Below are 24,035 nucleotides of genomic sequence, written 5' to 3'. Positions count from 1 at the left end.
GGCATAACACAGAACATAGACGGCGGTCAGGGTGACACCGAAGGTAAATCACTTGACACCTATAACAGTTAAGACCTCCCGTGTGAATATATCAGCACTGCTGCCAAAGGAAGTGTCAGTACACTTTGCAACGCATGCAATACTGCTCTAAGTCTGTCATACATATCATGAGCTAGACAGGTGTTTGATTCACAGTACTGGCATGTGTTGCATGTGTGTCCATATATGTCACGTATGGTGGGGAATACATCTCAATTGTTACTCACTCTGCTGTACACTAGTGTAGACATCTGTACAGACTGCAATGTAGAAAGCAGGACATAGGCAGGGGCATGTATCTCACACATGTGAGGTATCTGTATGTGCGTGACATAGGTATATTCAATAGTGAATGCCGCAGTGTGTGTATGTGTGTGTGTGTGTGTGTGTGTGTGTGTGTGTGTGTGTGTGTGTGTGTGTGTGTGTGTGTGTGTGTGTATGGCTGTCTGGTCCCTGGAGTGAGGATGTATGTTACCATACTGAACTGATAAGATCACTCCCTCTATCCAGGTGATGCTATCTACTATCCATGTTGATGTCCCTGATCTTAGGCCATACTGACTACCTGCACATGTTTATTCTCTGTGACGTGTCATGTACATGCACAGTACAGTAATGATGATTTGCTCATAGGCAGTGATCCCCACCTCAACAGTAGCAACTGTGTGAGAGTGTGTGTTACTGTGTTGGTGAATCCATGAGTGTGTGGGTGTTACTGTGCCATTGAATACATGTGTGTCAATACCTGAGTGTGTGTGTGCAGTTGTGTGTTGGCATCCTGTCATGGGAACGTGTATTACTGCTTCCCAATGAGGCATCACACTACCCACTGGCCTCTACCCTTGTAATCAGCTAGACTGCTCTCTTACTTCACCACTCCATGTAACTGTACCTGTGATGTCACCCAGTATGGATGTCACGTCTGTAGCCACAGTAGCTTAATACACAGCTATCATGCTCTTGGATGAGTAGATGTGTTTGGAACATGGGGCATTCTCACTGTGATGTGGCAGCTACAAGGTGCATGCTGGTATATTCATACATACCTGTGAGTAGTCCACATTGACATATGGGACACTAACTGCAAACACTGACATCCACTGGCACGTGCAATTAGACCTGAAGGAGGAAAGCAGAACATCATGACCAACATGCAGTTACTGTTGTTATACAAGACACATACTGTTAACAGTACAAAATGCATTGTACACTTGTAGTACATGGTATGTCTGCTGCCTGTCAACAGTACTCAACAATTGTAAACTACACTTATCTTCCTAGTCTGTTCACCCTGTGCATCAGACCATATGAGCATGTTCCTGCACTGATGGTATTGAAGTCAGGGATGCGGCTCAGGCATCATCATAAGTGCAGGGTGATAATGTTTGCCAGAGGCCTAGGCTGTACCATTGGATGACATCATGTGTGTGGGTTAGGGCCTTTGATCTAATTGGGCGTGTGTGGATGTTATGCATGTGTGTGTTGCAGTGCCCTACATATGTTTCCAGTGTGTGCATGTATGTATGCATACAGTTCTGGCATGTGTTTGGCCTACACAGTGGTATTATTGACAGCTGTGGACTGTACAGATCAGGTTTTACAGTTCATGGTGTCTAGCCATGGACATGTGACCTGTGCCTGCCAGGGGTTGCATGGTCTCTACCAAGCAGAGGTGCAGATTGGGTACTGTCTGATGACACTTGTCCACTGGAACCATGTCCCTGTTGGGGCCATCCAGGGCCAAGTTCACATGGCCTGCTGTGTCGTGGTGTGGACAGCACAGCACCAGCTGCACTGCTGCTGCTACTCCACTATGGGAGCGGACATGTGAGGTAGCTCGTTCACGTAGACCTGAAACAGGTGATGTAGCAGGCCTATGTCCACATGCCTCACTCCTACCAGGTGTTCCAACACAGACAGCTCATGCTTGCGGATTGTGATGCCACGGTCAAGGACTGCAGCTATGTCACCCAACCATCTATCCAAAGCTTCAGAAATCTGCTGTTGAGCATTTACCTTTGCTTGGATGTTGTTGTTTTCTCTGTTGTGCCATTCAGCACATGCCTGTGCCTCCATTACAGCCTGAAACATGCATCTGGTGACACCAGCTGCTGTGTTCTGTCTTGCAGGGGCATGTTGGCCAGAGGTCCTCCTACGAGCAACACTGGCCACGTGCCTGTGTGGGGCATCACTAGTCAGTTGGCTGACACCATGGTGAGCAGGCACACCTTCCATAGCCCCCACACTTTCCTGTTCCAAGCTACCACACGCCAACTGTCCTTTCTCTATGGCCACTGGTGATGGGGTATGTGTAGTCATGGGATCTGTGTGCGGGGATGAGGGGGATATAGGTGGAATGGCAACCAATGGCACAGATTCAGCCCCTGACAACCCTGATGTGCCTCAATCATATGTTCATCATCACTGCTAGAGTCTGTGGGGACACTAACATCAGATGGACAGCAGGAGGGCAATGCACCTACATCACCTGTGAGGGGTAGACAAGACCTGTACATTACAATCTATACAATAGACACAGACACACACACAGATACATACACACACGCATACACACACACACACACACACACACACACACACACACACACACACACAGACACACACGCTATGACACCCATCATGCATGTGATATGACAGAAGGCATGCAACATGCATGTGATACAGCAGGCGGCATGCAGCACAGATAATAATAGTGGCAGTTATCATACATCCCTGGGTTGCACACAGCAGCATGCATGTGTTATAGCAGAAGGCATGCAAATTACACAATCATAGTAGTAGTTAGCCTACATACCTGTGTTACACCAAGTAGACCAGCACAGGTTAACAGTACACCTGCCTGATGTTTGGCATATGATCTTGACAATCACATGTAGTATGACATGTGATCTGCTGAAGTGTGCAATGACATGCATACATGTTTAACACAATGGTATCCTGTGAAATATATAGTGGGGTAATGGTGTCCCAATGCAGTGTTGTCTGTCCGCGCTACAGATATACTGCACATTTAGCTGATGTGCATGGCCATTGCAGGGAATCATGAGGCGTCTCTATTGCTATACATTGTGAGATACAGACACAGTTCATAGCCATGACTGTGTTCAGATACAATACATATATACTGTGGAATGTGACCCACATCACTGAGGTGTATACACACTAAACCATGATGTGGAATGTATGACACAGGTCACTGAAGGGTATACAGATGACACCCCTGTACATCTGCAACCATATTGCTGCTGCCTGGCAACTATGGCCAGACATGGCAAACTGTTCAGTACACCATGTCCCACATGACATCTGTGTACCACACACACACACACACACACACACACACACACACACACACACACACACACACACACACACACACACACAAGGAGCAAGGATGACATTGATGTCTGACACCAGCAAGGGGAATGTACTGTATCTGTGGGCTGATGTGGATACTGTACAGGTGACTGCTGTCATGTCGTGACACACTCAAGATGTTCAACACATCTTATGTGGAAGATTGATGTCACACCTACACAAGATGTGCACAGGCCTGTAGGATGTCTAGTGTTCCACAACTGCAATATAACCATTACACAAAGGCCATAGTTGGACCATGTGTAGCCATTGTACGAGAGGGTGTACACACAAGCACATCACATCTGCTGTGTGTATTGCTTCATGTCTCTGTCCATCCTCCATGGCCATGTGTGTACATGTGTTGGCCAAATTATTGTGACGGGCATCTATTTCACATGTCTGTGTTGTCCCATATGACATACACCATAGATGTCATATGCTCCACTGATGACAGGGTTATGCAGACAAAGGGTGGTATGTTTGGTATGTGGGATATGTTTTTCAGGATAGTTATGCAGTGTTGCAGCCAGGCCACAAGATGTCATGGACTTGTCAGGATAGCTCATCACATTGCGTGACATTCATAGCAGGGCTATGGTCAACACCAGTGAATCCTGTGGGCTGGCCATACTCCAGCTCACTGTGTGGTATTGTTTGTATTCCCCACATGTGTAGTTCTGATCTGTAGTACATGTCCATACAGTGAACAGCACCTCCACCATTGTATGCACAGCTGTCCACACATCTGGCAATGACAGTTTGTGAGAATTCATGTCGGTGATTCACACAGTTTGCAAGTGTTGCACATGGGTAGCCATTGTGATGCATTGCAGGTCCGACCTGTGTATTGTGACAGGACCATACATTATGTGTACATGTGGTAAATGGCCACATGGCAGCTAGATCTGTGCATTACGATGCCTGATAAATAATAACAGTCTCACCTGCAACTGGCTGCAGTCGCAGTGGAATGCCAGAGGTACCTAAATAGGAGTAACACAGCAGTATGAACTTTATCCACACCTGTATGATAGCTACAGGGTGCAATGTGCATGTTAACACATACACCAGTACATTAGACTATACTATGATGTATGCACATGTGCGCATACATAGAGTAGCATACTATAGTATGTGGCATGTGTATACATGCCTTGCATATGATGTTACATTGCATATTGTACAGTAACACATGCAACTATATGGAATATAGTTGTTATAGGTGCAGTAGTGACTTACCAAGAAACTCTAGGCTAGGTGTTTGAGAGACACCCACCTCCACAATATCAACTAAGGCTTGTGGATGTTGTTCTGCAGGGGTCCCCAGGTTGGCCAGTACCTCCTCGGTATGTGTGAGTGGGGGCTGGGTTGGTGGTCCACCACCTGTTGCACCTTGTTCCCTGGGGATTGCATTCACATGCTGTTTTGCCCATCTAATGAGGTCTGTACAGTGTCTGCGCACCTGCTGGTATGTGCAGTTGTGGCCACCCACATCATTATCCTCCTGCAAAGTCCCATCCACAGGTCATCCCGCTGCTGTACATCCTGTGGCACATGGCTGAACAGAATATCATGATTGTTATGTAGGTATGGGATGAGGGCCTCATCCTCCAAGTGGGTATAAGGGGGTTGCCTTGCACACAGTATACCTGGAAGACATAATGATAGACACAGGTCACAGTAGTTCACAGAGACATACAGAGCTACAGTTGAACATACATGTGTATCGCATTTATTACAATTAAATAGTTGTCTTTGCAAATCTACATCACACTGACACCACTGACATATGACACTCAATGGTGAGTGGATATTATCACCATATATGTGTGTGTGTGTCACCTGATTACATTGCTCATACTCCATGTGGATGCTGTCTTGATGTAGGCATGTCTGTTTGCCTGTACTGGTGTTCCTACCTATCAGCACATGGCTGGATGTGTCCACATTAATGCAGTCAACCTTGATGCTGTGTATATGTCACATATAAAGGCTTACACTGAATAAACGGACATGACCTGTGACCCTGTAGACTTGCTCACGGGAGGTTTTACATGTGTGTGTTCTGCCATATACATTTAAACAGCACTGTACAGCAATTCAACATCCTGCCATGTATCACCTGTGTTGCACATGTGATACACATGGGACACTGGCTAGCCAGATGGTATTTGCAGGGATGGATATCAACTATAGCATATACAGTCAAAGTCAACTAATAGGCTATATGCCCTGGGTCATGTATGAATCTAGGACGAAAGGTTACCTAGCTGTAGCCGACAGGCGGGTCTCTGGGGCCAGGTGGAGCAGGGCCACATAACTGATCCACAGGGCTAATGATACATTTACCATGTGGTCATCACACCATGTCTGAAAGGGGGGTGATGTGCAGCTTTGCTGGACAGGAATGCATAGTATGGCAGGACTATGTAAAGTATATGGGACAAGGATCTGTCCAGCATATGGTGATCCTAATACCAGAAAGGTGGATGTCCATAACATATATGTTTGAGATCAGGATGTGTATGTGTGGCATGTCCAACATCACTGGGTTGGACATGGATTTATTCAGTGTATGCATCATGCTACTTAGTGGAGATGGGTAATGGGAAGGCTGGTGTAGGCCATCTGAACATGGGCAATACCCCTTAAAGGAAATATGTGATCTGATATGGGTGACTTGAGTGTTGTGTATGGCTGGACAATGATCTCTATATGCATGGATGGCACCCTGTCATGATTAGGGTTGCCACATACGACTACCTGACAAGTGTGGTGATGTAACTATCACAGGAAAGACAACTGCCCAGCTGCATCCCTTACACACAGTGTCCATTATGTTGACCGCTGCCTAGGTGGTAGTTCATTGGTACAGGGTTATTAACATAGGGGTGGCAATGCAATATGTAGCTGTCAGATTGTGGCCATATGTCACACACACATCACCCACAAAGCCCCTTCTTTATGTTGTCCACAACACTCTGAGTTGGCTATTGCTCCTAGGTCATAGTCTTTCGCATACTTCAATAGGCTGATGCCTTCTATTAGTCTGTGTGGTATGGTCTACAATGGGGGTGGGTACAATTAATTAACCCTGCCTTATTGTAGCTGGCACTGGTGTGATGTGCATGTATTATTCAGACACCTTCTGTAGTGTTGGTTCTGCCAGCAGTCCCATTGCAATACACTCCTGTGACATAGGAATGTACATCTAGTATACCGAGTGTAGATGGAACACAGTATGGGTGATGATGTCCTATGACCTGGCAAGGTTATGATATGCAGTGTGAAATCAACCTTACTGTCATCTACATCTGTACTGCTGACATCAAATAATTTGATCAAGGTTCATGGCCTTTCAGACCAGACTCAGCAGGGTAGTAGTGCAGTACTTCCCATTATCAGTGGTGTCTCCCCCTTTGTGCGTTGTGATACCTGTTGGTGTGCACCATTTAGTGTGTAGACAGCCTGACATGAAGCTATGTTTTACGTGATGTGTATGTGGAGAGCAACTTGTTTTGCCATATGTGTATGATACAACCTGGGATGTGGACAGGTCCCATGCAGCCTGAGTTCAGCTTGTACCTGTATAGTTGTGGGCACAGGGGCTCTGTGGTGCACATGGATATACGATTGTGTACCTGTTGGGGGGGCAGTGTGTTTATGTTATCCAAGACCCTATCTGGATTGCTTATTCATGCTCAGCACTTGTTCAGAACTTGTAAGCACTATGTAAGCTACTAATTACTATAGCACTCAGTCTTCCTCATTACCTAGAGGTAAACAGGTTTTGTACATACTTTTCTCACTTTCTTAGAGTAAAATAACTCTTGTGCTCACTTTCTTCACTTATCTAGGGGAAATTAGTTTTATATTCAGGCATGTCCAAGGGTCAGCTGCCAGTGTTCTCTCCTGTCTATCTGATGAATCTGGACATCTTGAGGCAATGTAGACATTGCCTCATGTACACAGACAACCCTCTCCGCCTACCTCCAAACACTACAACCTGTGAGAGATGCACTTATCTAGCCAAACTGGAGGTAAAGCTCTCTCCAACCAAGACTGACCCTGACAGTCATGTGGAGAAGGTAAACATTCACACCACACCACACTCATCACATAGTCTCACTGAATCTACCCCACAATTAATTGGGAAAACTGCTTGTGTACCAACTCATTAGCTCAATGCTTTCTGGAATTCATAAACACCAATGCCCTGGATCAACTTATGCACACACCCACCAGGGGCAAGAATATCCTAGACCTAGGCATTACGAACATGGGTGACCATGTTCCATACCTGAAGTCAACTCCTAGTTGGTCCGATCCGACCATAAGCTGAACACCCCTGATATCCACATCCCGCCCCCCCCACCCCCCATTTAGGGAACCACAGTATAACATGTCTAGAAAGCCATCTTCATGCTTCTTAAGACAGATGTGGTGAACTTCATGACACCCATGCAGATGGAAAATACTGTTACAACTGCTGAATCCTACACAAATGCACTCTATAAGCACTTACACAAGTGCATGGACCGTGCTATCCCAAACAGAAGCAAGACTCTATACTCCTAATTAAGGAAGCCAATCTGGTGGTCCCCTGCCATAAACAAACTGTACAACAGAAGGAAGACACTTTTGCAAACGAGAGTACAATCCCATGTGTGGAGGAGCTCCCTGGTCAGCCTCAGTAAGAAGGTGAGGTCCCTTATAAGATCCTCCAAAGCTAGCAAAGGAAACAAAACCACAAATTCTGACAACCACAAAGCATTCTATAGCTATGTCAAATATCTCGATCTCAGCACCCAGATCTGCTCTGAGTTACAGCACAAAGGCACAAATACTACAGAACCAACTGATATTGCCAACATCATGGCAGATAGGTTCAGTGCTACCTTTCCCCCCTCTCACCCCCTAAAGGGCCCATATCTATACAGGAAGAATGCAGAATCCCCGTAATCACAACTATGCAGGTAAAAGCTGCACACTCTAAAGCTGATATTACAGCATCCATGGGACCGGACAACATCCCAGGCTGCATTTTACATGAACTTCAGAATGTACTGGCTCCCCACCTATGCACCATGGTCAATAATAGCCTCACATTGGGCTTTGTGCCCCCTGAATGGCACACAGCAACGGTTCTCCCACTCCACAAAGGTGGCGCCACAACGGACCATGGGACCTATTGCCCTATAGGCCTGACTAGCCTGGTCTGCAAGGCTATGGAGCACATCATCATGGGTCTCAGTCACAGAGACACTGGGTACCTCCAAACCTTTGACCCCTCCCAGTTTGGCTTTTTTAAGGGCAGACCATGCCTCCTAAACCTGGTGGACTTCTTAGAGACAGTTACCAAGGCATTAGATGAGGGTAAGGAGGTCCACACAGCCTACATTGATCTCTCAAAGGCTTTCAACACCATTCCCCATTCTGGTATTATTGACATACCCATCCACCTGAACATTGACCCCTACGTCATGTGATGGTTTGCAAAGTGGCTCACGGAATGAACCCACACAGTGGGAGTTGCATACCCTAGGTCCGACTGTATACCAGTTACAAGTGGCGACCCCCAGGGCGCAGTCCTAGGACGCCTAATGTTAGGTATATAATTCTCTGATGTACAGGCAAGCACAGGAGGGCTTTGGCTGAAAAGGTTTGCAGACAACTGCAAACTAGGGGCCATAATTGTTTCCCCAGCTGATACAGACACCCTCCAGAAGGGTCGCACTGAGTCGGATACCTGGTGTCAATATCATGGCCTCAAGTTGAATGCCAAAAAGTGCATAGTCATCCTTTTTGGATATAACTAATTACCCGCAGACTACCACATAGGTGCTAATCCCCTACATACAGAAAAGGTAATAAGGGATCTGGGATCCCCAGTAGATAGCAATCTCTCCTTTGATACCCATAATGACAAGGTGGTTAGAATATCCTTCTATGTGGCCCCCCTAATCTCTAATGGGTTTGCATCCAGGACAAAGGAGGCCATTGTGCCTCTCTACCCATGACTTATTAGACCCATTAAAGGATACAACACCCCATTTAAGATGTACCTTATAAGACAACTGCAACAGCTTGGAACACCACAACAGTACCCCACCAAGAGGATTACTGACCTCAAACAGATGACCTATGCAGCCCAACCTAAAAAACTCCAGCTGTACTCGGTTGCATACCCCATACTCACAGGTGATCTCTGCTTGACATACAAGGCACATGTCCAACCCAGTATTCCTAGATATGCTCCACCTAAACAGAAGCCCCTAAGAGCCACATGCTCTAGGGATATACACCTAACCACAATGATGACTAGGACCTGCTGGACGGATAGATTCCTGACCTGAAGACTCCCCATGCTTTGGAATGTGATTCTAATGTACATCAGGCAGTGCCCCTCACTAGCACTCTTCAAGGGAAACCTTGACGGGTGGATGGGAGACAGACATGTACCCCAGGGATCACTGCAGTGGCTTTGCTGGACAGAGGCACAGGGAACTAATGGCTCTGCCATTCAGAGGCACAGAGAACTAACCTAAGGGGGTGGCAGAAGCCAACACACTCTAGCTAGGCTAATAAATACCCTTGGGCAGACAGCCTAGTACCTATCTTTGCACTTATTACATGTCTTATGTGCATGGATAGTTAACTTGCTCTTCCATTTTACTTTGCTGTCATGCTCATAATTTGTCGGGTGACTAGAAGTCATATGTATCCTGTTATTGTGTATTGTAAATGCCAATAGACATAACTAATGTTTGCCTAACATAACAGTAATGCTATGTAATTTGTAATACATATCGGTCTACAATACTGTACATTACACAGTTATTGGCACAATATTCCACAATGCAAATCGTAAATGCACAGTGGGCCAACCTTCGACATGTTATTCTCAGTAATACACCCATACATATGCCTACAGTTACAATATATTAACATATACTATCCTTTGTTATAGCACATACTTGTTGGACCAGCCCTGCCACTGGCAGTGGCTGGTGAGGAATATCTGGGTTCAAAGCCCTTATATAGCAAGCATCCCTTGTGGTGTATGCGGTGTTTGCCTTGTGACCTACAGCAGTACACACATAAATACTACAAGCGTTACTATGCTCAACAATACATCACTACAAGATAACTATTTCCACTATATGGATTGCGTACACTTAAAATATTACAGAACAGGTACTACATACACAGACATACTGAGTGTACTACGTACCTTATTAGTAACTTGAGGTGTCGTTGACTGTTAATTCAATCCATTTCAGTTTGTGTTTCAATCTTCTTTGTAATGTTCTGCTGGTATATACAGATGGTTTGAATGTGTGATAAGCCATCCTTTTATAGTTAAATATCGGTAACATGTGCTATCCTGACCACCAGTTGGTGTTCCAAAGTAGTTAATTAGGTGCACATCAGCTGTGCAGCTACTCCATTAGCCAATACCATGGCAACAGTGGTGTATAATTGAGTACTCCATTTGGGCATTGTCCTTTTGCCTTACTTTCGAGGAAGACTGCCTGGATGTGTTGTTTGTGATGTATTTCAACAGTTATATGGAGACAGACAGAGATATATTAGCTTCATGACTCCTGTGGATTGTGTGCAATGGCTAGAAGATGTTATTCTACATGTGAGTACAGCTGTTATATTTCAGAACATTGCTACTTATGCAGGGTTTGCTTGTACCTGATACTCCTGCAGATGTTTCAGTCTGGCAAGGATGTTTGGGCAGCTCAAGGCTGTATGGCTATGCATGAACTGTTAGGTGGTTTACAGTGTGCTCACCAGACATCCTTGGATAGGTGTACATGTGTATCATACTGTGCTGTTCATCAGTAATTGGTAACACTTCCCAGTGTACACACAACCCTCTGAAATGGGATTAGTGCAAACAAACCCTGTAACATCAGCAGCTGTTCCATTGTATAACAGCAACTATTTTACATAGGGCCATGTTAGTGTGTCTCTGACAAGGTATGTTGAGGCTTCTGCAGATGTCGTACAGTGAGTGAATGATTTGTGATGCTATTACAGTTTGTATTGTAATTTGTTTGGGTGTGGGGGTGATGTTGGTGGGTGTACATAGCAGATGCAGGTGTGTAGGAAATGTTTTTATACATAATTGATATGTGCGTGAGGATTCCTTCCCTATTTGAACACCTATCCTTTAGTGAACTAATACTATGGTAAATGCAGGCTGATTTATTGAGGCACTGTTAATTGGTTCCTGTATAGCATGCGGGTGATATTAGTCCTTGAATCCTTTCAGCAATACATCGGATTGTAATAAAGTGTTGCTACATGAAAGCTGTGCATTTCTGTCATAGGTATTTGCAGTCATTGGAGTTGTGTTGGTGACTGACCCTCTTTGGCTAGGGTTACCACATTTTCAAATGGCCATAGTGGGACATTTTCGGGACACACATCAGATTTTACAGGCCGACACAAACCCATGGTCAGTACAAGGGATAGAACTTTCCTTTTTTGCCTAAATATAAGTTTATTCTTGTAACAGCTTAGTTGCTTATCCTGTTTCTTGTAACATGTAGGTATTTTAGATACAGAAAGAACTATTGTATGCAACTATTGCATTACATATGGGGCATAATTATGTCCTACAATCTCAGGACATTTGTCACATTTAATATTTTTGGTCAGGACACAACTGCCCAAAGAGGGACTGTCCCTTGCAAAGTGGGACAGGTGGTAACCTTATCTTTGGCTCATGTCCATAGCACATATTTGTAATAGTGTATAGACATATACTCTCCATATCCTTTATTCATAAAGTTTGGTCATGGCAGAATGTGTGATTGCTATGGTCCATGTTATACTCATATATGAACACTTCAACTGCTGTATACAGGATACCTATGGAATCCCGAATCCACACAATTCCGACACCCACAGTACTGGGCCCAGACTCCCATACCCCACATTACCGACAGCGACAGTAACTCACGAAAGTAACACAAACATGGAACACACACACGCACACACAGACACACTGCTACCCACCACATCCAAACAAACCATCCTACACTACGTATGAGCAGGTGGGCAAGCCCCCTACACCCCCCATGTGGGTGTCTGTGCCCCAACCCCCCTACTTTAATATTCTACCTCCTAGATTACACAAACAGATGCACAAAGCAAACACACGCCCACACATTACAGTCCCCCAGGAACACACACCACACTCAGAACACACACTTACACACACTACAGCCCTCAGAAACACACACACACACACAGTCACCTACCTGAACCGCAACACCAGAAGCACTGACTAAATGTCCCTTAACATCGGGATTTTAAACCTCATGCTTCTGGTGTTTCGGTACTGTGGTCTTTTGGACTTTAAGCCTTGTGATTATGTGCCTCAGTATGTCAAGCATTCGGTATTTGGTGGGTATGCCATTGATATGTACCTCCATGGTTATGTAGATGTTGTTAACCTATCTATATATCCACATATATATGTATATCCCCTTATATCAACATATCTCTCTCTCTCTCTCTCTCTCTCTCTCTCTCTTTATATATATATATATATATATATATATATATATATATATATATTGATTTATAAAAACATTTTATATCTCTCTCTCTCTCTCTCTCTCTATATATATATATATGTATATATATATATATATAGAGCATACACCTTTTATTGGGTACATGCCGGTTTGTCCTATTTCCACACATTCCTACCTTTTGTGTTTTAACCTGTCAGTATACAAAACTGCCATTGGTACATCTCAGGTAGCTTAGTGGTCCGCATATATGTGCCTTTTGTACCACTGTACAGGGTGCCATGTCTTCTGCAGGCCACTACATTCACACCATGCCTACTATCTTTCTTCAATGTGCATGGTATTAGCAACATAGCGGGATATCCTAGGCAAGTTTGTTTGTGCATGGCACATGGGCGTGGGACATATACCGGGTACTAGTAGGGTTGCATACTTTGTTCACCAGGCCTTTTGCCAGATGTAGGGGTATGGCTTGCCAACACAGTCATGTGGCTGACTGACAGCTGTACTCCTCGTGAGGTGGCCAATGTGTCATAAGACAGACACCATATAGGAAAACTACAAAATCCACTTCCCAACATGTCCAATGGTAAGTCACTCACAGCCACCTCTGCATAGGCTTTGACAGACAAACACACACTTGCCATGTCCTGTATACAAACCCCTACCTACTGTATCACACTGCAGCAATATGCTGTTAGGGCACGCGCTATGGTGAATACTGGGTTGCAGCACACCTACAGGTGTATATCTAGGTGGGTGACAACAGCGGGAATGACAAAGGTGGTGATGTGATTTGTACAGAATGTACATATTCTACAAAGCACTGTACTTGTCTCACGCAAGCAGATATGCACACACAGTTGGCATGTCTTTGATTAGAACACCGACCTAAGTACTTTAGCACACTACAGTATTACGCAGTTACAGAATGCGCTACCTAGATTACTGGGTTACAGTACTCCCAGAGGTGTATTTCTAGGTGGGTGACATCATCAGCCTTGCCAAAGGTGGGTATAGGAATGGTATGGAGTGTGAGCAGTCTAAAAGCATTATTCAGTCCTCAGGCAGATGGGGACAAACACACACACACACACACACACACACACACACACACACACACACACACACACTTGGCAAGCCTGGGATTAGAACACCAACCTAACTACTTTATTACACTACAGCATTACACAGTTACAGAATGCGCTACTGAGATTACAGAGACACAGTCCTCCCAGAGGTATATTTGTAGGTGGGTGACATCATCAGCCTTGCCAAAAGTGTTCATAGGAATTGTATGGAGGGTGAGCAGTCTAAAAGCATTATTCAGTCCTCAGGCAGATGGGGACAAACACACACACACACACACACACACACACACACACACACACACACACACACACACACACACACACACACACACACACTTGGCAAGTCTGGGATTAGAACACCAACCTAACTACTTTATTACACTACAGCAATATGCAGTTACAGAACGTGCTATAGAGATTACTGGGGCACAGCACTCCCAAAGGGGACAAACACACATGCACACACACACTTGGCAAGTCTGGGATTAGAACACTGACCTAACTACTTTATTACACTACAGCATTTCAGTTAGAGAATGCGCTACCGAGATTACTGGGACACAGTACTCCCAAAGATGTATTTGTATGTGGGTGACATCATCAGCCTTGCCAAAGTGGGTATAAGAATTATATGGAGTGTGAGCAGTCTAAAAGCATTATTTGGTCATCAGGCAGATGGGGACAAACACACACACATGCCAGTGGTGGGAATGGATCACCTGCCTATCTATAGATCACTATTACAATACTACATAGTTACAAGTCACGTCACACAGACTACACATTTCAAGGCTGTCATTATGACCTTCTAGGAATGTGGACATCAACAGGGATGCTGGCAGTTAAGATGTATGTACCTGTGAACCTGTGTGTCTAAAGTAGGAATCCATCCTGACCTGGAGTATGCCCATCTGTGGAATGGACGACTACTATCACTATACAGGGTTACAATGGCCATGACCATACACAGAGGCACATAACCAACACAAGGTGTAACTGGCCATGCTCACAAACTTAGTAGCACAGGGCTGTCTGAAATGCACCATGTGTTCATCTACACAAGGTTATACTGGGCATGCTCATACACTTAGTAGCACAGGGCTGTCTGGGATGCAATCTGATTCTAAACACGGAAGGCCACAGTGGCCTTGCTATTACAGTTAGATGTAAGGAACACATTGTAATGGGCTCTGGTGTTAGTAGTTGTCATTGTTAGCAGGAACACTACTCTACATATATCTGACACCAGTCTTTTACACAACGTCTGCTGCTGTCCGTCACCTTAGATGTACCATCCTATACCAAGCACAATACCACCACTCACAGTGATATCTTGCTAGGAGTGGAAACTGCTTGACCAACACAATGAGCCTTGCTAGGAATGGCAACTGCTTGACCAACACAATGAGCCAATGTCCTGCTGTACATACGAGGTTGTCCAGTGTTTGTCATTCTGGGATGACATGACTGACAGTAGACAGGCCTTTTACACATATCACATGCATCCATGATTCAAGGGAGAGGGGATAATACCCAAGTCACATTCGCCCATATAGTGCCATTCCAAGACAAATGTCCTAAACACAGGATAACACCCTGACACCTAGAGGACAACTGCATTGTATGCTTATGCTAACCAGTGCTAGATGTATAGCATCCATAATCACAGCTGCTCGCTGTAGATCCAACAATGGGGAGTACTGACATCTGTGCAGTGAGGAACACCTGGCTGAAGGCTCTGTAGTGCACAATAGCACTACCACCATATACCTCAGAAACAGACATGTGAGCCATAACACAGGTACAGACCACTCCAGGTGGTGGTGTCCCCACATACATAGAGGTCACTCACATGTACTGACCGGTACCCCCATGAAATGCATCACAGATGAGTCAACTGCAGGACACAGTGTCAAATGTTGCATTCTAGGATGTAAACCTCAGACACCACCATACCCTCGGACCACCAACACACATCCATACATGGTGTAGGACATATGAGTACACTACCATGTGACCCTTGACCAGTGGACTGTACCAAACTCTACATCAACTGTAGAGAGTACCCATGTACTGACACAGTTGCATCATGTGTTATGCAGTGCAATGATACCACTGTCTGTAACTGGGTCAGCTGTACACATACCAGGGGCTCTTGGTTATTTACAGCATTAGCAGATGACTGTTGCTGTACACCAGTGCACACCCTTGTGTTTGGATATGACATACATGTTCCTCCCTGGATATGTGCATGCCACACACAGACAACATAAATGTAAATAGCACAGCTGTTGTCCTTTGTGCAGACAGGTGGCTACAGCCATTACACACATGCACATGGAATGTAGGTCCATGGCTGCTGAATGCTAACAGTACATAAGGTGTGATATCAATGTTGACAGAAGTAACATTCCCTCTATACCGGTCACCCATTACACCTATCATATCATACTACAGTCCATGTGTCATGTATGTCATTACACATGTCCACCAATTGCAATGCCTACAAACCTGCCCAAATGCCAGGATTGTAGGACCTACACATATGTACATGTAGTGGTGTGCCTTCAGATACCATGTGTGTGCAGTTGCTGATGTATGCAGGTGACGTGTATCTTAGTACATCATGCAGTTGCAAAGCAGCCTCAACATTGCCAATTGTATATGGTGATATGCTGAATGTATGGAAAGATGTACCTCAGGTATGGACAGATGTGTGGAAATAACTAAGTGGTGGGGCATCTTTGCAGATGGATGTTTGCTCAGGACAGCTCACAGGTGTGTCACAAGCGGTCCTATAATAACCTGTGTAACTGGTAAGCAATGTTTTCATTAATTGAAGGGCATAACACAGAACATAGACAGCGGTCAGGGTGACACCGAAGGTAAATCACTTGACACCTATAACAGTTAAGACCTCCCGTGTGAATATATCAGCACTGTTGCCAAAGGAAGTGTCAGTACACTTTGTAACGCATGCAATACTGCTCTAAGTCTGTCATACATATCATGAGCTAGACAGGTGTTTGATTCACAGTACTGGCATGTGTTGCATGTGTGTCCATATATGTCACGTGTGGTGGGGAATACATCTCAATTGTTACTCACTCTCCTGTACACTAGTGTAGACATCTGTACAGACTGCAATGTAGAAAGCAGGACATAGGCAGGGGCATGTATCTCACACATGTGAGGTATCTGTATGTGCGTGACACAGGTATATTCAATAGTGAATGCCGCAGTGTGTGTATGTGTGTGTGTGTGTGTGTGTGTGTGTGTGTGTGTGTGTGTGTGTGTGTGTGTGTGTGTGTGGCTGTCTGGTCCCTGGAGTGAGGATGTATGTTACCATACTGAACTGACAAGTTCACTCCCCCTATCCAGGTGATGCTATCTACTATCCATGTTGATGTCCCTGATCTTAGGCCATACTGACTACCTGCACATGTGTATTCTCTGTGACATGTCATGTACATGCACAGTACAGTAATGATGATTTGCTCATAGGCAGGGATCCTCACCTCAACAGTAGCAACTATGTGAGAGTGTTTGTTACTGTGTTGGTGAATCCATGAGTGTGTGGGTGTTACTGTGCCATTGAATACATGTGTGTCAATACCTGAGTGTGTGTGTGCAGTTGTGTGTTGGCATCCTGTCATGGGAATGTGTATTACTGCTTCCCAATGAGGCATCACACTACCCACTGGCCTCTACCCTTGTAATCAGCTAGACTGCTCTCTTACTTCACCACTCCATGTAACTGTACCTGTGATGTCACCCAGTATGGATGTCATGTCTGTAGCCACAGTAGCTTAATACACAGCTATCATGCTCTTGGATGAGTAGATGTGTTTGGAACGTGGGACATTCTCACTGTGATGTGGCAGCTACAAGGTGCATGTTGGTATATTCATACATACCTGTGAGTAGTCCACATTGACATATGGGACACTAACTGCAAACACTGACATCCACTGGCTCATGCAATTCGACCTGAAGGAGGAAAGCAGAACATCATGACCAACATGCAGTTACTGTTGTTACACAAGACGCATACTGTTAACAGTACAAAATGCATTGTACACTTGTAGTACATGGTATGTCTGCTGCCTGTCAACAGTACTCAACAATTGTAAACTACACTTATCTTCCTAGTCTGTTCACCCTGTGCATCAGACCATATGAGCATGTCCCTGCACTGATGGTGTGTATGTCAGGGATGTGGCTCAGGCATCATCATAAGTGCAGGGTGATAATGTTTGCCAGAGGCCTAGGCTGTACCATTGGATGACATCATGTGTGTGGGTTAGGGCCTTTGATCTAATTGGGCGTGTGTGGATGTTATGCATGTGTGTGTTGCAGTGCCCTACATATGTTTCCAGTGTGTGCATGTATGTATGCATACAGTTCTGGCATGTGTTTGGCCTACACAGTGGTATTATTGACAGCTGTGGACTGTACAGATCAGGTTTTACAGTTCATGGTGTCCAGCCATGGACATGTGACCTGTGCCTGCCAGGGGTTGCATGATCTCTACCAGGCAGAGGTGCAGATTGGGCACTGTCTGATGACACTTGTCCACTGGAACCATGTCCCTGTTGGGGCCATCCAGGGCCACGTTCACATGGCCTGCTGTGTCGTGGTGTGGACAGCACAGCACCAGCTGCACTGCTGCTGCTACTCCACTATGGGAGCGGACATGGAGGTAGCTCATTCACGTAGACCTGAAACACGTGATGTAGCAGGCCTACCTCCACATGCCTCACTCCTACCAGGTGTTTCAACACAGACAGCTCATGCTTGCGGATTGTCATGCCACGGTCAAGGACTGCAGCTATGTCACCCAAACATCTATCAAAAGCTTCAGAAATCTGCTGTTGAGCATTTACCTTTGCTTGGATGTTGTTGTTTTCTCTGTTGTGCCATTCAGCACATGCCTGTGCCTCCATTACAGCCTGAAACATGCATCTGGTGACACCAGCTGCTGTGATCTGTCTTGCAGGGGCATGTTGGCCAGAGGTCCTCCTATGAGCAACACTGGCCATGTGCCTGTGTGGGGCATCACTAGTCAGTTGGCTGACACCATGGTGTGCAGGCACACCTTCCATAGCCCCCACACTTTCCTGTTCCAAGCTACCACATGCCAACTGTCCTTTCTCTATGGCCAATGGTGATGGGGTATGTGTAAGCATGGGATCTGTGTGCGGGGATGAGGGGGATATAGGTGGAATGGCAACCAATGGCACAGATTCAGCCCCTGACAACCCTGATGTGCCTCAATCATATGTTCATCATCACTGCTAGAGTCTGTGGGGACACTAACATCAGATGGACAGCAGGAGGGCAATGCACCTACATCACCTGTGAGGGGTAGACAAGACCTGTACATTACAATCTATACAATAGACACAGACACACACACATATACACACACACACAGACACACATACACACACACACACACACACACACACACACACACACACACACACACACAGACACACACAGACACACATGCTATGACACCCAACATGCATGTGATATGACAGAAGGCATGCAACATGCATGTGATACAGCAGGCGGCATGCAGCACAGATAATAATAGTGGCAGTTATCATACATCCCTGGGTTGCACACAACAGCATGCATGTGTCATAGCAGAAGGCATGCAAATTACACAATCATAGTAGTAGTTAGCCTACATACCTGTTACACCAAGTAGACCAGCACAGGTTAACAGTACACCTGCCTGATGTTTGGCATATGACCTTGACAATCACATGTAGTATGACATGTGATCTGCTGAAGTGTGCAATGACATGCATACATGTTTAACACAATGGTATCCTGTGAAATATATAGTGGGGTAATGGTGTCCCAATGCAGTGTTGTCTGTCTGCGCTACAGATATACTACACATTTAGCTGATGTGCATGGCCATTGCAGGGAATCATGAGGCATCTCTATTGCTATACAGTGTGAGATACAGACACAGTTCATAGCCATGACTGTGTTCAGATACAATACATATATACTGTGGAATGTGACCCACATCACTGAGGTGTATACACACTAACCATGATGTGGAATGTATGACACAGGTCACTGAAGGGTATACAGATGACACCCCTGCACATCTGCAACCATATTGCTGCTGCCTGGCAACTATGGCCAGAACATGGCAAACTCTTCGGTACACCATGTCCCACATGACATCTGTGTACCACACACACACACACACACACACACACACACACACACACACACACACACACACACAAGGAGCAAGGATGACATTGATGTCTGACACCAGCAAGGGGAATGTACTGTATCTGTGGGCTGATGTGGATACTGTACAGGTGACTGCTGTCATGTTGTGACACACTCAAGATGTTCAACACATCTTATGTGGTAGATTGATGTCACACCTACACAAGATGTGCACAGGCCTGTAGGATGTCTAGTGTTCCACAACTGCAATATAACCATTACACAAAGGCCATAGTTGGACCATATGTAGCCATTGTACGAGAGGGTGTACACACAAGCACATCACATCTGCTGTGTGTGTTGCTTCATATCTCTGTCCATCCTCCATGGCCATGTGTGTACATGTGTTGGCCAAATTATTGTGACGGGCATCTATTTCACATGTCTGTGTTGTCCCATATGACATACACCATAGATGTCATATGCTCCACTGATGACAGGGTTATGCAGACAGAGGGTGGTATGTTTGGTATGTGGGATATGTTTTTCAGGATAGTTAGGCAGTGTTGCAGCCAGGCCACAAGATGTCATGGACTTGTCAGGATAGCTCATCACATTGCGTGAGATTCATAGCAGGACTATGGTCCACACCAGTGAATCCTGTGGGCTGGCCATACTCCAGCTCACTCTGTGGTACTGTTTGTATTCCCCACATGTGTAGTTCTGTTCTGTAGTACATGTCCATGCAGTGAACAGCACCTCCACCATTGTATGCACAACTGTCCACACATCTGGCAATGACAGTTTGTGAGAATTCATGTCGGTGATTCACACAGTTTGCAAGTGTTGCACATGGGTAGCCATTATGATGTATTGCAGGTCCGACCTGTGTATTGTGACAGGACCATACATTATGTGTACATGTGGTAAATGGACACATGGCAGCTAGATCTGTGCATTATGATGCCTGATAAATAATAACAGTCTCACCTGCAACGGGCTGCAGTCGCAGTGGAATGCCAGAGGTACCTAAATAGGGGTAACACAGCAGTATGAACTTTATCCACGCCTGTATGATAGCTACAGGGTGCAATGTGCATGTTAACACATACACCAGTACATTAGACTATACTATGATGTATGCACATGTGCACATACATAGAGTAGCATACTATAGTATGTGGCATGTGTATACATGCCTTGCATATGATGTTACATTGCATATTGTACAGTAACACATGCAACTGTATGGAATATAGTTGTTATAGGTGCAGTAGTGACTTACCAAGCAACTCTAGGCTCGGTGTTTGAGAGACACCCACCTCCACAATATCGACTAAGGCTTGTGGATGTTGCTCTGCAGGGTTCCCCAGGTTGGCCAGTACCTCCTCGGTACGTGTGAGTGGGGGCTGGGTTGGTGGTCCACCACCTGTTGCACCTTGTTCCCTGGGGATTGCATTTGCACGCTGTTTTGTCCATCTAATGAGGTCTGTACTGTGTCTGCGCACCTGCTGGTATGTGCGGTTGTGGCCACCCACATCATTACCCTCCTGCAAAGTCCCATCCACAGGTCATCCCACTGCTGTACATCCTGTGGCACATGGCTGAACAGAATATCATGATTGTTATGTAGGTATGGGATGAGGGCCTCATCCTCCAAGTGGGTATAAGGGGGTTGCCTTGCACACAGTATACCTGGAAGACATAATGATAGAGACAGGTCACAGTAGCTCACAGAGACATACTGAGCTACAGTTGAACATACATGTGTATCGCATTTATTACAATTAAATAGTTGTCTTTGCAAATCTACATGACACTGATACCACTGACATATGACACTCAATGGTGAGTGGATATTATCACCATATATGTGTGTGTGTGTCACCTGATTACATTGCTCATACTCCATGTGGATGCTGTCTTGATGTAGGCATGTCTGTTTGCCTGCACTGGTGTTCTTACCTATCAGCACATGGCTGGATGTGTCCACATTAATGCAGTCAACCTTGATGCTGTGTATATGTCACATATAAAGACTTACACTGCCTTAACGGACATGACCTGTGACCCTGTAGACTTGCTCATGGGAGGTTTTACATGTGTGTGTTCTGTCATATACATTTAAACAGCACTGTACAGCAATTCAACATCCTGCCATGTATCACCTGTGTTGCACATGTGATACACATGGGACACTGGCTAGCCAGATGGTATTTGCAGGGATGGATATCAACTATAGCATATACAGTCAAAGTCAACTAATAGGCTATATGCCCTGGGCCATGTATGAATCTAGGATGAAAGGTTACCTAGCTGTAGCCGACAGGCAGGTCTCTGGGGCCAGGTGGAGCAGGGTCACATAACTGATCCACAGGGCTAATGATACATTTACCATGCGGTCATCACACCATGTCTGAAAGGGGGGTGATGTGCAGCTTTGCTGGACAGGAATGCATAGTATGGCAGGACTATGTAAAGTGTATGGGACAAGGATCTGTCCAGCATGTGGTGATCCTAATACCAGAAAGGTGGATGTCCATGATGTATGTGTTTGAGATCAGGATGTGTATGTGTGGCATGTCTAACATCACTGGGTTGGACATGGATTTATTCAGGGTATGCATCATGCTACATAGTGGAGATGGGTAATGGGAAGGCTGGTGTAGGCCATCTGAACATGGGCAATACCCCTTAAAGGAAATATGTGATCTGATATGGGTGACTTGAGTGTTGTGTATGGCTGGACAATGATCTCTGTATGCATGTATGGCACCCTGTCATGATTAGGGTTGACACATATGACTACCTGACAAGTGTGGTGATGTAACTATCACAGGAAAGACAACTGCCCAGCTGCATCCCTTACACACAGTGTCCATTATGTTGACCACTGCCTAGGTGGTAGTTCATGGGTACAGGGTTATTAACATAGGGGTGGCAATGCAATATGTAGCTGTCAGATTGTGGCCATATGTCACACACACATCACCCACAAAGCCCCTTCTGTATGTTGTCCACAACACTCTGAGTTGGCTATTGCTTCTAGGTCATAGTCATTCGCATACTTCAATAGGCTGATGCCTTCTATTAGTCTGTGTGGTATGGACTACAATGGGGGCGGGTACAATTAATTAACCCTGGCTTACTGTAGCTGGCACTGGTGTGATGTGCATGTATTATTCAGACACCTTCTGTAGTGTTGGTTCTGCCAGCAGTCCCATTGCAATACACTCCTGTGACATAGGAATGTACATCTAGTATACTGAGTGTAGGTGGAACACAGTATGGGTGATGATGTCCTATGACTTGGCAAGGTTATGATATGCAGCGTGAAATCAACCTTACTGTCATCTACATCTGTACTGCTGACATCAAATAATTTGATCAAGGTTCATGGCCTTTCAGACCAGACTCAGCAGGGTAGTAGTGCAGTACTTCCCATTATCAGTGGTGTCTCCCCCTTTGTGCATTGTGATACCTGTTGGTGTGCACCATTTTGTGTGTAGACAGCCTGACATGAAGCTATGTTTTACATGATGTGTATGTGGAGAGCAACTTGTTTTGCCATATGTGTATGATACAACCTGGGATGTGGACAGGTCCCATGCAGCCCGAGTGCAGCTTGTACCTGTATAGTTGTGGGTACAGGGGCTCTGTGGTGTACATGGATATACGATTGTGTACCTGTTGGGGGGGCAGTGTGTTTATGTTATCCAAGACCCTATCTGGATTGCTTATTCATGCTCAGCACTTGTTC

Source organism: Protopterus annectens, chromosome 1.part2 (genome assembly GCF_019279795.1).
Source record: "Protopterus annectens isolate FY-2018-M chromosome 1.part2, PAN1.0, whole genome shotgun sequence".
Classification (NCBI taxonomy): Eukaryota; Metazoa; Chordata; order Ceratodontiformes; family Protopteridae; genus Protopterus; species Protopterus annectens.
This window is presented reverse-complemented; position numbering follows the sequence as displayed.